A 9,887-nucleotide genomic window follows, 5' to 3' on the forward strand; every position below is an offset into this window, starting at 1 on the left:
TATCCATTATTAATATTGATATTTTTTGAAAAATCTTTTCACAAAGAAGTAAAAATCACATAAACCAAAATCACACCACAAAAATAAGTGCGAAAATTAAAGTGCGGAAGCAAGAAATAAGAACACACAAATTTATAGTGTTTCGGTCAACTCGACCTACGTGCACTCCCCGGAGGCGCCCTCCGAGTATTGCACTATACTCGTAACTCTCCTTTAGCCCCCACAGCTAGGCGGAGAAGCCTTTACAAATAACCTCTTTTTGCCACCCCGACAAGGTAGAGAACCTATCTTCTTTTGCTTCCTCCTAAAGCTGGCTGAGAACCACAATCAGATGCTGAATCCTTACCTCTACCAACCCTTCCATGGATGAGAAACTCTAGATGAAGAAGAAGCAGAGCGATCCTTGAAGCAACCCTTTTGAATCCCCTCACAAGCTCCCCCTCACAAGATCCTCTCTCTCTCTCTCTCTCTCTCTCTCTTTCTCTCTCTTTTTCTCTCCTCAAGGTCTTCTCAGGTCAAGGCAGCAGCAAAAGATTGTTCATAAATGTTGAATAAGAGCTCTTAAATAGAAGAGCTTCAAAGGAGCTCATTAATTGCAAGTTGCCGACAATATCATTCAGGCCGATATGTCCATCGTCCTGGCCGATCAGTATAAATCTTAGAAGATCGGCCAGAGCATCGCCCTTAAAGCAAACTGGACGATTTCAAAATTGGCTTGATCATCCAGGACGATCTCACAATCGTCCAGGCTGATCAGTTCAAATCAGAGGAAAATCGTCCAGAGCATCGTCCTGAATTCAAGCTGGCCGATATTTATCATCCAGAAGTAACTAAGATTTTTGAATAGATCATTCTGGCCGATCCTGAGATCGTCCTGACCGATATGATCATATCAATCATCCTTAATTACTTCATTGATTTATCTGATTAATTAAGGCATAATTATGAATATCGTCTAGGCCGATCCAAGACCGTCCTGGCTGATTTCCAAAAATATAGAATACCTTAATTGTTTATGGCAGCAATTTCTTTATGTTTTGAACTCATCGTACTGGCCGATACACTATAAGAAAACAACTAATTACCGGCGACATTGACCGTCGGCAAACCGTCGTCATTTTGGACCGCCGGTAATAACCGCCGGTACAGAATTTCCTACGCCGAATTTTTCGGCGGTCACATACCCGCCGGATAACCGCCGATAAGTTATATAACCGCCAGTAAATAAGAGTGAACCACCGGTAAAAACCGCCTGTAAAACTCGCCATTTTTTGGTTATTTTCCTGTAGTGGATACACGTATCGTCCAGGACGATCTGTTAATGATGGCTATCTTAATTAAGAATCCTGAATAGAATCTCTATTTTAAACTAGATCATCCAGACCGATACAAATATCGTCCTGACCGATGTGAGTAAAAATATAAATTCTAAGTCAAGTGTGTGTGTGTTGGGTTACTTAGCATCAGTCTCTTTGAACATTACAAATAGACTCAAGAAGAGAAAAAGCGAAGTACAGACTGACTCAACCCTAACCTATGCAAACTGGAACTGGCTTCGTTTATTCGTCCGATCTTTGATTCCTGAAAAGTTTGAAGTAACAGATAGTCCAAGAGAATCTATAGTGTTTGTTAATCATCAAAATATAAGTCATGAAAATAGATTTGCAACAGTTTAGAGAGAGAGAGTTAACCATTCAAGGGAAGGTTTAAATGCTTAAGTTGACCATTTGTCTGGTCAAAAGGTTTTGTTGACTTATGAGGTGGATCAATACATAAATAAAAGCACAAAGGCTCTGACTAAGAGCTCAAAGTTGACTTGGTCAAAGTTATTACCCATGGTTAAGACATTCTTAAGCCATTGGATAGAATAAGTTTGAAGGTTTTGTGAGGTTTGGATGGGTCTAGCTTGAATGGGTGGGAGGATCGGACCGAAACAAGACAAGTTTGAAAAAAGTTTGACTCAATTAACCAAGTCAACTATTGATTGGGTCAACATGTCCAGTCAGGTCCAAACTATTGGGAAGGTGATCAAAGTGTTTTTGAATAAATTTGGGATTGATTTTGCATTTGGTTGTGTGATTATAAGATTTATGGTTGGTCTAGTTAACTTGGGTTTACTTGGTCAATCAGGATGACCTAGGGGCAGAGGTTGGGCTCAACAGATTTAGATTGATATTAAGAGTTCATTGTGTTGCAAATCTGATTTTATGGCTTAAAATTTTGATGATAGCAAACATTCATGATTTTTTATGACTGCCTTACCTACTAACTTTACAGGTCCACAAGATCAAGTACAACTCGAGCCAACTTAAGATTAGGTAGATTAGGTCTGAGTCAATTTATAATTTTCCTTTCTTAAATCTATTATAAACGATGTGATTCCTAATGCTAAGTAATCTTGCACACACACACATGGGGAAAATTTATGTCTATTGGTTAGAGTTATCTATTATGATTACATTATCTGGGACAATACAAACATCATCTTGGATGATCTGTTAAAAACAAAAACCCTAAATTAGGGCATCTTAGTTAAGGCAACCATCATTAGGAACATCGTTCTAGATAATATTAGTATTGGCTGGGATGATATGCTCAAATCAGAAAGAATCAGCCGCTTGATCTATTTAGGTATTTTTTATTTTTGGACATCGTCCAGGACGATGCAGCATAATTATGCCTAAATTAATATGGTAATTAAGAAAAGATTTGATTGCATGATCACAGGATCGTCTGGGATGATCACAGGTTCGTCTGGGATGATCACAGGATAGACTGGGACAATCGCTTGGATGATTGATATCAGCCAGCTTCTATTCAGGGCGATGTTTAGGACGAGTTTCACATATTTGAACTAATTGTCCAAGATGATCATGAGATCAGCCTGGATAATCAAGCTATTTTTTCATCGTCCAGATATCCTTTTAGAGTATTTGTCAAGACGATATTCAAGAAATTGTACTGATCGTACAGGATGATATTATATCATCATGGATGATATATTCAAAAATCTTATGATCTTCCCAAACCGACTGGGCTGATTGAGTAAAATTTATGCTGATCGGCCAAGACGATATCCATATCATCCTGGATGATAAAGTCAATTTATATAAAATAAGAGCTATTCCAAAACTCTTCTTTTTAAGAGCTGTTGTTCTACCCAAGAGCATATCTTTTGCTACTGTTCTAACCCGAGAGAGCCAAGAGGAGAGGGAGAGCAGGGGAGAGAGAGGGATCTTTTGAGGGGGAGTTTGAGAGGGAGTTCACTAAGGTTGCTCCAAGCAAGGATCCATTGTCGTCTTCTCTAGTTAATGGCCTTGGTTCCTTGGGGATTCTAGAGAGATAAACTTCAGCATCTGATCAAGGTTATCTGCCTGCTTTAGGAGGAAGCAAAAAGAGTTGGGTTCTTTTTCTACTTCATGAGGAAGCAAAAGGAGTTGAGTTCTCTACCTACTTAAGGAGGAAACAAAATGAGTTGGGTTCTCTGCCTGCTTTTGGAGGAAGCAAAAGGAGTTAGGTTCTCTGGCTCACCTGGGTTGGTGGAAAGGAGGTTTGTATAGGCTTCTCTGCCTTACTGTGGGGGAAAAAGGAGAGAAACTGGGTTAGAGCAATACTCAGAGGGCGTATCTGGGGAGTGGATGTAGGTCATGTTGATCAAACCACTATACATTTCTATATTATTTATTACTACTTATGCATTTATTTTTTGCTCTTTGATTTCTATGGTGAATCTTAGTTTTTATTTTAAGATTGTGTTTTGATCGAGAGATTTTTTAAAATACTAATTCACCACTCTTGGTTAGCCTTGGGACTAAATCATAAATGCTTAACATCCCTAATGAACTTTCAAGTACTATCAGAACACTTTCAAGTGGTATCAGAGCGGGATTCATAAAATTAAGTTTGAAAACTTTTTAAATTTTTATTCATGGCTAACTTTGATAATCATAACACAATGGAAGGATATTCTATTACACTCCACCTTTGTTTGATAATATTCTTTTTGATTTTTAGAAAACTCGCATGTCTATATTTTTATAATCTCTTGATTATCGTATATGGATGCTTATTAAAGAAGGTTATACACCACATTCTCGTGAACTTAATGGAATTAAAATTAAAATTCCTTTTATTGAATGGACTTTTGATGAAAGAGATTTAGCAAATCTTAATGCAAAATTCTTGAACTATTTTTTCTATGCTTTAAAATTTGAAGATTATATGTGTTTTTCAACTTATGCAACTGGTAAAGAAATTTGGGATAGATTATGTGTAACTTATGAAGGAACCAACGAAGTTAAATAATATAGGCTGAATATTTTATTGCATCAGTAAGAACTTTTTTGTATGAAACCTTTTGAATCAATTTTTGACATGTATACAAGGTTTACTCAAATTATCATCTCATTGCATACTTTAGAAAGAGAGCTAACTAATTATGAAAGGGTCAATAAATTTTTGAGATACTTGCCTTCTTCTTTTGATGCTAAGATCATTGCAATTACTGAATCAAAAGATTTGAATATCTATTCAATTGATAACTTACTTGGATCACACATTGCTTACGAGCAAGGGGTGAATCAAAGAAATCTTGATGCAGGTGAGAAAAAGAAGGAGAAAACTGTGGCACTAAAAGCCAATAACACGAACACTGATTCTTCTGGATCTAAAAATAATGATGTTGCCTTCATCACTAGAAAATTCAAAAGTTTTCTAAGGAAGAAGCATAAAGACCATCAGAAGTGGAAAAAAGGTATAGATAGCAAAAATTATAAAAGCTATTATAATGTTGTTTGTTTTGAATGTAAGAAGCTTGAACATGTTAAAGCTGATTGTCCTACACTTAAGGAACACCCAAGCAAGGAGAAGGGTGAAGAGAAACCTAAATATATGAAGGATAAGAAGCAGTACCAAAAAGCATTTTGGGCGGATTCTATATCTGACTCCTTTGAGACTGAAGCAGAGGAGGAAACAACAAACTTGTGTTTGATGGCCGATACTCATCTTGAATAGTCTGACCAAGAAGAGGCTTGCTCTCACAAAAGGCCTCATGAGAGCATGCGGTACCTAGACAGTGGATGCTCATGACACATGACTAGAGATGCCAATCAATTCATTTTGCTAGAGACCAGGACAGGAGGCTTTACTCTTGGAGATAACACCAATAGGAAGGTAGTGGGTACTGGTATAATTGGAAACTCCAAGAACCTTTTGATTGAAAATGTTTTTCTTATAGATGGACTAAAACACAACTTGCTCAGCATCAATCGGCTTTGCGATAGGGCTTCATCATAAAATTTTTGGCTAATACTTACATTATAAGCTTAAATAACAATACTATTTTATAAGGAATACAGATCAATAATATTTACATGATTGACTTAAATAATATTGAAAATGCTGCTTCATTTTGCTTAAAAACTACTACTAATGATTCATGATTATGGCATAGTAGATTATGTCATGCTAGTAAGAAATCCCCTAGAAGAGTGACCCAAAAAGACCTAATTAGAGGTGTCCCCAAACTTAAATTCTTAAAAGACCACCTTTGTGATGCCTGCCAACTAAGAAAGCAAGTTCATTCCTCTTTTCACTCCATTAAGGATATTAGCACCTCTAGACCTTTAGAAGTACTTCACTTGAATTTGTTTGGACCCATTAGCACTGCTAGCTTAGGAAGAAAATTTTATGGTTTTGTGATTGTCGATGACTACTCGAGGATTACTTGGATTAGATTTCTGTCACATAAGAATGAGTCTTTTGATGAGTTTAGATCCTTCTTCACTTGGATTCAGAAAAAATTAGGTTGTGAGATTTTGACCATCCATAGTGACCATGGGTGAGAGTTTGAAAATGAGAGATTTGGAGACTTCTGTGAGGATAAGGGGATTAGTCAGAACTTCTCAGCTCCTAGGACCCCTCAACAGAATGGAGTAGCTAAAAGGAAGAATCGAACCTTAATTGAAGCCGCTAGAGCCATGCTTACTGAGTATTCACTTCCAAAATACTTTTGGGCTTAAGCGGTAAACACAGCTTATCATGTGTTGAATAGGGTGAATGTTAGAGCCAAACTTGACAAGACACTTATGAGATCCTTAAGGGTAGGACACCCAATCTTTCCCATCTTCATGTCTTTGATTGTAAGGCTTTCATTCATAATAATGGTAAGTCACACTTAGGGAAATTTGACCCAAAATTTGATGAAGGAGTGTTCTTAGGATATTCAAGTGTGGGGAAATCCTTTAGGGTATTTAATAAGAGGACATTAGTGATGGAGGAGATAACTCATGTAGTGTTTGATGAATCTGATCCTAAGAAGTTTAGAGTTGAGGAAGAAGATGAAGTTAGAGAGAATATCACCAGAGGTGAAAATTTGGAGAAGATGGTAGAACCCCAAAACACTAAAGTAGTAGGTGAGATTACCCAAGGAGTAGAAAATGTAGATCTAGAGGAAAGGGTTGAACCTACACACACCTTGCCTAGAGATTAGAGATATTATTCGAGTCATCCTAAAGAGCTGATCTTGGGAGACCCTTCTGAAAGTTTTAGGACTAGGCATGGACTTAAGAAGTTTGAGATCCATATTATGGAAGAATTGTCTTACTTTTTGGGATTTAGCTTAAGATAATTAGATGATATAACCTTTTTAAATCAATCAAAGTACATAAATGACATCTTGAAGAAGTATGAAATGAATAAAGCCAAGCCAATTAATACTCCCATGACCTCCAATGTTAAGTTGGATAAGGACCCAAATGGAAAGTCTGTTGATCAAAAGAAGTATAGTGGGTTGATTTGATCTTTACTTTTCATTTATTACTAGCTGGCCTGATATAATATTTAGTATTGGTCTTTATGCTAGATTTCTAGCTAATTCTAAAGAATCCCACTTGACTACAATTAAGAGAATTTTTAGATACCTCTTAGGAACCCAAAACTTAAAAATCTGGTATCCTAGGCACAACACTTCTTTTAAGATTATTAGATATTATGATTCTAATTTTACAGGTTGTAAGGTGGATAGAAAGAGCACTTCTGGGACTTGCCAATTCATAGGGCAGTCTTTAGTCTCCTGGTCTAGTAGGGAGTAAAACTCTATTGCACTTTTCACTACTAAAGCTGAGTATATTGCCTTAGGAGGTTGTGTGGCCCAAGTTCTTTGGTTGAAGCAACAAGTTTTGGATTTAGGATTACCTGTAGGCATAATTTCAATCCTTTGTAACAACACTAGTGCTATCTACATTTCTAAAAATTCTATCCAACATTCAAGGACCAAGCACATTGACATAAGGCATCACTTTATTAGAGACCATGTGACCAAAAGAGACATTGAGTTACACCATATAACAACTGAGAATCAACTGACTGACATCTTTACTAAACCACTAGCCTTTGACACTTTCAGCACTTTAAGGACCAGACTGGGTATTATTGACATAAATGCATGAATTTGATTCTTACAGATTTCTGATCTATTTTTTCTTCATTATTCTATTTATGTAGTTTCTCATTGTTTATTTGTTTGTTTATTTTTATTTATTGCTTTATTGTTTTCATATGATTTTTTTCTTATCATTGCTGAATTAATATCTTATGCCTTTTTTTTATTTTTAGAAATATGTAAGACAAAGATTGACATCTCTAAATCAGTTAAAAGGGGAAAACACTGTTGATTATTTCCTTCTCTTTAACTTCTTTAAGTTGTGGAATTTTCTTTTCCAAACAAAAATCTATCTCAAATTAATAACTGGATTTTGAAATTGAGAGCTTTTTAATTTGCTACAGTAATCTATTTTATATATACAATATTCAAAGTTTTTATTTTACCTTCAGATTTTTATAATCGTGTCATTGAATTTATTATATGATTTTTTATTCTGTTTTGAGATTCATTCTTCCTTATATTAGAGAGTTAGTTTTTCTTCTCTAATCTCTGGAAGATATAATCACAACTAAGAATTTTTAAGAGTTTTGAAAAGGGATCTAGCTTGAAAAAATAAAAAGTAAAAAAAAAAAATGGCCAATGATGCCAAAATCAAAAGATGCGCAATGACACCAAATTGAAAAAATATATACACAAAGTGTATAAAATATCAAAAGATGAGCAAAGAACGCTAATCAAATTGACAAGAGGTATAAAATGAGCCCACCAAAGCAAGCTTTTTCTCTTTCAAAAATTTTAAATTTTAGAAGAATTCATTTATCACTTGATATTTTTCAAAGACTTGATTTAGGATTTCATGATTATAACTAATTACTTTGATATATTATTATATAAAATATTTTTTTGAAACCAAGTCTTGAATAGATTTCTTTTTCTTATTCAATTGATTTTTATGATTTCGATCCTTTTTTTCAAAAGACGGTTCCCCCTGGGAGAAGTCCGAGTTAAGGCTATTAGGATCAGTTTTTCTATTATTTTTTTGGATTTTGACGATGTTAACTAAATGATTCTTTCAAATTTTTAATTCAATCACATTAAAAACTTATCATATTCAAGCTTTGCTTGAAAAAAAAAAATTATTTTGCTTTTGTTCTTGTCTTTTTCATTTTTTTAGTATGTTTCTATTTTTTAGTCTCTGCCTTATTTTTATTTTACTTTTCTCATCCTTTTTGTGATGTCAAAAGGGGGAGTAGTTAGTTATACTGGTTGTTTTGTAGTTTATTTATATTATTGGATAATTAAAACTATGTTTGTCTCTTCTCACTGTTTCTTTTAAACTATTCTTGAACTGCTTTAATTATTTTTGTGTTTGCCACCATTAAAAATGGGGAGATTGTTGCAAATATGATTTTATAGATTAAAATTTTGATGATAGTAAATATTCATGATTTTCTATGACTGCCTCACCTACTAACTTTTCAGGTCCACAAGATCAAGTACAACTCAAGCCAGCTCATGATTAGGTAGATTAGGTCTGAGTCAATCTATAATTTTCCTTTATTGAGTCTATTATAAATGATGTGATTTCTGATGTTAAGTAACATTGCATACACACACATGGGGAAAATTTCTATCTGTTTGTTATAGTTCTCTATTTTGATCACATCATCCAGGACGATCCAAATATTATCCTAGATAATTTTTTAAAACCAAAAACTCTAAATTAGGGCATCTTGGTTAAGGTAGCCATTGTTAAGCACATCATCCTAGATAATATTAGTATCGACCGGAACGATAGGCTCAAATCAAAAAGAATCAGTAGCCATATATATTTAGGTATTCTTTATTTTTGGGCATCATCCAGGACATCAGTCTGGATGATGCAGCACAATTATGCATAAATTAATCTGGTAATTAAGGAAAAAATTAAGATTTGATTGCATGATCACATCATCCGGGATAATTGCAGGATCGTCTAGGATAATCGCTTGGACGATTGACATCGGCCAGCTTCTATTCAGGGCGATGTTCAGGATGAGTTTCACAAATTTGAACTATTCATCCAGTATGAACGTGAGATCGACCTGAACGATCTAGTTATTTTTTCACGTCCAAACATTCTTTTAGAGCGATTGTCTGGATGATATTCAAAGAATTATACTGATCGTACATGATGATATGACCAAAGATCTTCTAATCATCCCAAACCTACTGGGCTGATTGAGCAAAATTTATGCTGATTGGCCAGGATGATATCCATATCGTCATGGACGATAAAGTCAGTTTGTATAAAATAAGAGATAATCTGAAACTCTTCTTTTTAAGAGCTCTTATTCTACCAAAGAGCTAATCTTTTGCTGTTGTTCTAACCTGAGTGAGCTAAGAAGAGAGGGAGAGCAAGGGAGTGAGAGAGAGAATGTTGTGAGAGGGAGTTTGTGAGGGAGTTTATAAAGGTTGCTCCATGCAAGGATCCATCGTCCTCTTCTCCAGTCATCGTCCTTAG

This window comes from Dendrobium catenatum, unplaced genomic scaffold, assembly GCF_001605985.2.
Source record: "Dendrobium catenatum unplaced genomic scaffold, ASM160598v2 fragScaff_scaffold_535, whole genome shotgun sequence".
NCBI lineage: Eukaryota > Viridiplantae > Streptophyta > Magnoliopsida > Asparagales > Orchidaceae > Dendrobium > Dendrobium catenatum.